We start from the raw sequence: 7,890 nt of genomic DNA on the forward strand, positions 1-7,890 counted from the left end.
AACGCTCCAACATTTATTAACATTCATTTATTGTTGTGCATTTGCTTAAGAAAAATCACCAATCATCTTGTAAAAAATCTTCGACTATATTCCAGATGAACTGCAAACCTCTATGAATTACACAGTATTAAAAAAAAGTTTCTGCTATTTTTTTTCCGTGTAAAATTTTTTAAAACATTTTGAAGAATTTTGCACAAAGTGCTTGAAAGAATCAAAAGATTTTTTTTTTTCGAAATTCGGAAGTATTTTTGGAACTCTTGTGTTTGAGTTGACTTGAACAGCTTACGACTTACTTAAATAGGAGAACACCAAATCTGTTGAATTATTTTCAGAGGAAATCTAGCATGAATTTAAGGCAGATTATTGTGAAGAGTTCCAGCTCGAATTTTTGAGTAGAGAGATTTGCTCACTGCCGCGCTTCCTAAACTCTGTTTTCGCGGCGCACCAGCCTCTTGAATGCTCACTTAAACGAGTATAAAAAGGATCCTGCGACACATTGTGGGGCTGCGAAAGCCGAGTTTGGGAAACCCTGGCTTACTGAGATGAGGATGAATCTATAACGGTGAACTCCTGACAAAATGGATTGAGAAATATTCAATAGAAATTTGTAAATAAATTGACTAAAAATTTGTCCGGGGTTTCCGTTAAAAATTTGAAAGAAATTCAGTAGTAAATTTTACTGGAAATTGAGTCAAAAATTTCATCAGGAGCTTATCATATTTTTTCTCTAAATTTTCTTTAGTATTTTTTATTAGAATATTCTTTTTGATACCAGAGTAATGTGGTAAATTATTTTGAAAGGTCTTTAAAACCTTTCCTTATAGTCGCGTTAGAACAAGTTTTTGTTAAGTGTTCATTCTTTATGGTGATCAACCAGCAACTTCTCCGGAGATTGCAGCAGATATCCAGTATGAATTCTCTTTGAATTTCATAAAAACGACATCACCGATCGCGCTACAAATTTAACAAAAAATTTCTTGAACAATTCAGCTATAAATTCTTCTTGCAGCCTCACTGGGAACTCTGGCTTGAATTTAGACTAAATCTGGGATCTAATGCGGCGAATGCACTCTAGAAATTTTTTTTTTACTTTATATTGTTTTTTATCATTGCTTTCACGCTAGAATTCCAAGTCTGTTATAAATAATTCAGTGGATATTAACATTTTGGCTAGTTCTGCTTATTGTTCTAGAGTCACATTTTTCCAACACTACATTAATACCTTCATTAACATATTTGTAAAAGAGATTCATATTTTTTAGTTTTTTTTCATGTTGTGTGGGCAAAATTTATCTTCTTCATAAAGGGCCCCCACATTTGTAAATCCGGCCCTGCAGATGACAGAGAGAAGCGAAAGGAACGCCAAAGCCGCGATAGAGCGAGCGCAAACACGAGGACTCAAAGCCGTGGCCCGTCAGCGTTATTCAGCTCGCGAGAAGGAAGTGAAGCGCTCATGTAGGCGGGACAAAAGAGCATGAGTGAACTCCCTAGCCCAAAGGCGAGAAAGCCGCAAATACCGACGACATTTGTCTCCTCTACGTCGCCTTAGTGGGCTCTGTATCATTCCGGAGCAAATCAATGAATTCCAAGAGTCTCTCTACCTGGTGTTCATTGATTACGAAAAAGTTTTCGACCGTCTCAATCACGAAAACATGTGGGAAACCCTCAGGCGCAAGGGTGTCCCTGAAAAAATCATCGGCCTTATTGAAGCACTGTACAGTAGGCCTGTCCACCTTTTCAAAAATGTTCTTTAATTCTCAAGTCGACCCCTATATTTTGATTGGCATCCCAAAAGAAGTAACTGGTCAAAATTTCAGCCAAATCCATTGAAATTAAGAAGTGCATCAAATCAATTGTGTGTTTTTCGACTATTTTTGAACTTCAAAAAATCATAACTAAACCAAAACTTGTCAAAAGGGGCTGTCCATAAACCACGTGGTCATGAGGGGGGTTCGGCCAATGACTATTTTGTATGGACGAATAAAAAAGTTTGTATGGATTAATTACCACGGGGGGGGTTTGAGAAGTCCCAAAAAAATGACCACGTGGTTTATGGACAGCCCCAAAATTCAATTCTTTCGGCAGAAATTGAAAGCTGTACTTGTTTGCTACAACTTCTCCGAACAACGCGTGCCAATAGAATTGAAGGAAAAATGTATAATTATCACATTTGTAATCGGAATAAACCTTAAAAAGTTGATTTGTTTTATATATTTCGTTCTGGAACACCCTAATATACGTATTAACTTGGATTTAATAAAACGGCATCATATTCTCCAATGTTTTTTTTTCTGGTAGGTGCGATTGATCGTGAGGAGGAGGTTGGCCGGTTGAAAAACAACAAAGCCGCTGGAGCAGATCAACTACCAAGCGAGCTTCTAAAATACGGTGGAGAAGCACTGGTGAGAGCACTACACTGGGTCATTACCAAGATTTGGGAGGAGGAAGTATTACCGGAGGAATGGATGGAAGGTATCGTGTGTCCCATCTACAAAAAGGGCGACAAGTTGGATTGCGGAAACTACCGCGCGATCACACTACTGAGCGCTGCCTACAAGATACTCTCCCAAATTTTATGCCGCCGTCTATCACCGATTGCAAGAGAGTTCGTGGGGCAATATCAGGCTGGATTCATGGGTGAACGCGCTACAACGGACCAGATGTTCGCCATCCGCCAGGTGTTGCAGAAATGCCGCGAATACAACGTGCCCACACATCACTTGTTCATCGATTTCAAATCGGCGTATGATACAATCGATCGAGAACAGCTATGGCAGATTATGCACGAATAAGGATTCCCGGATAAACTGATACGGTTGATCAAGGCGACGATGGATCGAGTGATGTGCGTAGTTCGAGTATCAGGGACACTCTCGAGTCCCTTCGAATCTCGCAGAGGGTTACGGCAAGGTGATGGTCTTTCGTGCTTGCTGTTCAACATTGCTTTGGAGGGTGTAATAAGAAGAGCGAGGATAAACACGAGTGGGACGATTTTCCCGAAGTCCGTTCAGCTGCTTGGTTTCGCCGATGATATTGATATTGTTGCTCGTAAATTTGAGACGATGGCGGAAACGTACATCCGACTAAACAGGGAAGCCAGACGAATCGGATTAGTCATTAATGTGTCGAAGACAAAGTACATGATGGCAAAGGGCTCCAGGGAGGAATCACCGCGCCCGCCACCCCGAATTCATATCGACGGTGATGAAATCGAGGCGGTTGAAGAATTCGTGTACTTGGGCTCACTGGTGACCGACGACAACGACACCAGCAGAGAAATTCAGAGGCGCATTGTGGCAGGAAATCGTGCCTACTTTGGACTCCGCAGAACTCTACGATCGAATAAAGTTCGCCGTAACACGAAGTTAACCATCTACAAAACGCTGATTAGACCGGTCGTCCTCTATGGGCACGAAACATGGACCCTACGTGCAGAGGACCAACGCGCCCTTGGAGTTTTCGAACGGAAGGTGTTGCGTACCATCTACGGCGGAGTGCAGATGGAAGACGGGACTTGGAGAAGGCGAATGAACCACGAGCTGCATCAGCTGCTGGGAGAACCCACCATCGTCCACACCGCGAAAATCGGGAGGCTACGGTGGGCGGGTCACGTCATCAGGATGTCGGATAGCAATCCGACTAAAATGGTTCTCGAGAGTCATCCGACCGGTACAAGAAGACGTGGAGCGCAGCGAGCTAGGTGGGTCGACCAAGTGGAGGACGATCTGCGGACCCTACGCAGAGTGCGGAACTGGAGACAAACAGCCATGGACCGAGTGGAATGGAGGCGGCTACTATGTACAGCAGAGGCCACCCCGGCCTTAGCCTGACCGGTAAGTAAGTAAGCGATTGATCGTGAACCAAATCGTGGGGTGCTGTGGCAGCTCATTACCATGGAGCATATCAATGACTTCAAATTTGCTGATGACGTTGCTCTCCTAGCTCAACGTCGCTCTGATATGCATAGCAAGCTTGATGATCATGCTGATCGCTCCTCGGCGGCAGGTCTTATCATCAACGTCAACAAGACCAAATCGATGGATGTAAAAACGGTCATGCCTTTCAGCTTCATGGTCGCTGAGCAAGCAGTAGAGAATGTTGAAGCTTCAAAAATCTTGGAGGCCAAATTTCGGTCGATGGTGGCACCAATATCGATATAGAAGCACGGTGTGTATCAATGGAAAACATTCAACAGCTGCAGATCTTCATCAATAGATGCCTGCGGTGTATAATTCGTGCATAATGGCCTTATAATTGGATCTCCAACGTGGAGTTCTATCGTCCATGTCATCAAAAGCCGATAGCGACAGAAGTTCGGGAGGGGAAGTGGAGGTGGGTCGGCCCTACTATACGCAGGGGCGGGTGATCTTCTTGTCACATTAGCGGTCATTAGCTAAGCTTAAATATACATGAATTCCGCAACCGCCTAGATTTCACCACTGTCGATTGAGATTCGTGATGTTGGTGGGCGGGGGAAGGAGGGGGAGGGCGCGTTTATTCTCCCTTAGAGCCCTCTGCTGTCATGTACTTTGTCTTCGACACAATAATGGCTAGTCCTATTCATCTGGCTTCACCCTTTAGTCAGATGTGCGATTCCACCATCGCCTCAAATCTTTGATCTTCTTCTGCTTCTACGTTCCCAATGGATCTAGGCCTGTCTCTCTTTAAATTAATGTTGTCTGAGCACTTCCACAGTTATAAATTGAAGGGCTTTCTTTGCCTGCCATTGCATGAATTTGTATATTGTGAGGCAAGTACGATGATACAAAATGCCCACATGCCCAGGTAAGCCGAAAAAAGTTCCTGGCCCAAACGGGAATCGAAGCCGCCGCACCGTCTCCGGATTGGCGATCTAAAGCCTTTATCCACAAGGCCAAATAGAGACCCTTATTCACGATCCATAATATCAATATTATTGGTGAAACCAAGCAGCTGGAAGGACATTGTAAAAATTGTAATACTCGTATTTATCCCCGCTCTCCATATTACACCTTCTAACGCAATGTTCAACAGCAAGCACGAAAGACCATCACCCATGCATAACCCTCTGCGAGATTCGATAGGACTTGAGAGTGTTCCTGATAAACGATCTATGCACGATGTTTTGATTAATCGTGTCAGTTTATCTGAGATTCAGTGTTCGCGCAAAATCAGCCGATTTATGTTGGAAACTCAATAGAAAAAGTTGAATTTTGATGCAATTCGGATATACCTCTTCCTAAACTATTAGGATTCAAACATCGAGAACCACTGAGGCGGTACAATATTCCAAACAAAAAAAAAACCTAATCCCAGAGTACACTTCCTTTTTCCCTGCGAACAATACCCACATTATCCCATCCCATCGTCTGCCCATTTGGGCGAGCGAAGTACCCCCGTGCGCAAATGAGACCGGTCATGACCAGTGTCCAGACGAGGTCGTCGACGACAAGACAGCAGCAACAGCAGCAACCCCATGTAGAAACGTCGTCGTCGTCGGCCGGCGACGGACAAGTCCTTTTGTTCGATCGCACAGGATTTCAAAGGCCGTGCGGACTGTGGAGTTTTTTTTCTCTCCCCGTGTGCTCGTCTCGAACTGTCTAGCGTGGATGATTGAGAGGACTGAACTTGCCTCTCGGGAGGGGAGATAGGATTTTTTTTTTCTTCTATGGGACAAATCGGGTTTGATCTTGCTGCACCCTGAGACAAATTCGGACGGCAAGTGGAATTTTTTGGTAGAATGTGGACTCTTGGCCGGTGGGAAACGGGAGAACACGTGGCGGCGCTAGTATTTTCTGGTCAGTCGGTGCAGACCGGGTCGCTACAGGTCAATGCGTTGAAGAACCGGGTCTTGATCGGGACAAGTTGTAACTTTTCGGCTTCTGTCACAAACCCATTTGGACAAATTAGAGGTGGTTGGGTCTAGGAGTTTGGTATGGAAGGGAGATAGTTTTGTGGAAGTTTTTTTTTCTGGTAATTGTATATATTTGAGTCGAGGGTCAGACTGGGACTAGGTCACTAGGAAGCTTGTTTTTGGAATTAGGGGTATGTTACGAAATATTCAAATTAGGATAATTGAGATGTTTTGTGTCCGTGTGTGCGGGACTGGCAATGTTATGTAACCTTTCTTTTTGGTTTGGCAAAACGGGACGACGCGTCATCATTGCTCATGCTTTGTCAGTGTGAAGCAAGGTACGGACGAGCATACGAATTTTAAATTTTACTCCATTGAATGGGTTGATGGATTTATAATGTTTACAATGACATCGCATAGCCCCAGCTCCTGATGCATTGGTTTTCATTAAGAACTTGCTAAGGGTGACGGGTATGACGCTTCTAGGACACAAAGCTGAGTAGCAGGCTCTATTCGAATTGGAAGAAGAGAATCGAGTTACAACATGAAGATATTTCTAAGCCGCATCTCAAATTAAAAAAAAAAAACACATGGTGGTTGGTGCTGAAAATTAATCGATTGATCAGCACTAGCGAGTAACAAATCCATTATTTTTTTCAGCAAAACAATTCGAATTGGTGCTTTGTTTTATAATTACTGCTATCTTAGATTTCTAGGGTTTAGAATTTGAATCTCTGTAGTTGGGTAACGAATAAATGAAAGCGGTAAAAATTGTAACAAATTAAGAAACGAAATAATAAAAATAAATCTCTAAAAAAAAAACTAAAATGGAAATTTAAGAAGAAATAATCGTGATAATTTCTTTGACTTAGGTTCTTAGGTGACTAGGTTCTAACGAAACAAAATGGAATAACGCAAAACCACGAAGGAATCTCGCTCATCCCAGTTCGTAGGAGAATGTTACAAAAGCATGCTGGAGCTGGTAGTTGTGTTTTTAATTTCGGAGCTGTTTATGGAGCTATAGGAATTATGATGGACACAATAATTGTCCTAATTATTCATGTAGACTTTTTTCCTATACGCTTCTTAAAAGGATAATCAGTGGATTTATTGAGGAAATTATTAGCATGAGAACACGTGAAAGAATCCTTAAATGAATTGTGACGGACTCACACATTTTTTCCTAAATCATCTCCAAAGAAGTTGCCAGTCGACATTCTACTTCTCAGCTTAGTGTTCTATCAGAACTTCAAAACAAACAAGAACAAAAATATTCTATGCCCAAAAAGTAAAGAAAATTTCTTTTACGAAAAGTTTTTGGGCCAACCGGGAATCAAACTCTTCACCCTCAGCATGGTCGTTTTGAACATTCGTGCGCTTATGGCTTTGTGGGTCCTTAGGAATATCTGGGTAATGGCTAGTTTCCACTTCGTACGTACTGTGCAAAAAGATAGGACAAGTAATGGTCAAGTAATGATTCCGCTTCAAAATTACTTGAGCGGTTCGCAGATGGCAAGTAAGGATAAAAGTGTAACACTCATAACGCCTCCCGTGCGAATCAAATGGAGCTGTCACTTTTCCTTGCGGAAAAAATGTCCGTGCTATTATTCCGTAAGGAAAAGTAACGTTACTCCCCATACTGGATCAGTTGTCAAAATTACTTGCGGAAAAAGAGGGAATTTTACTTGAGCGCTCTACTTGGCAACACGAAACTTAGCTTAATGTTGAAAATGCAACAGGAAACTGATTCTGAGACCACCCAACTAACCAGTAAGCATTTAAAATAGCACTCCTTCAGCATTATCGTTGCCTTTACGACAAGGTGTTTAATGCTAATTAGCCGTATATACGCCTTTAGTGCTACTCTACAGCAGGTTTTGGCAAAATAACGGGCTGTCTAAGTGCTACCCCTTCAGGAACGTCGTGACAAAATGTCAAAGAAGCGTAACGTCAGTAACGCCTCATCGAACAAAACATAACAAAAATAGATTTACGTCTGCTTCTCGGTCTCTCAGCCCGCTTCTCCGCTTCCTCATCCTTCTACACTTTTTGCTTGT

The sequence above is a fragment of the Aedes albopictus genome, chromosome 1 (assembly GCF_035046485.1).
Source record: "Aedes albopictus strain Foshan chromosome 1, AalbF5, whole genome shotgun sequence".
NCBI classification, from domain to species: domain Eukaryota; kingdom Metazoa; phylum Arthropoda; class Insecta; order Diptera; family Culicidae; genus Aedes; species Aedes albopictus.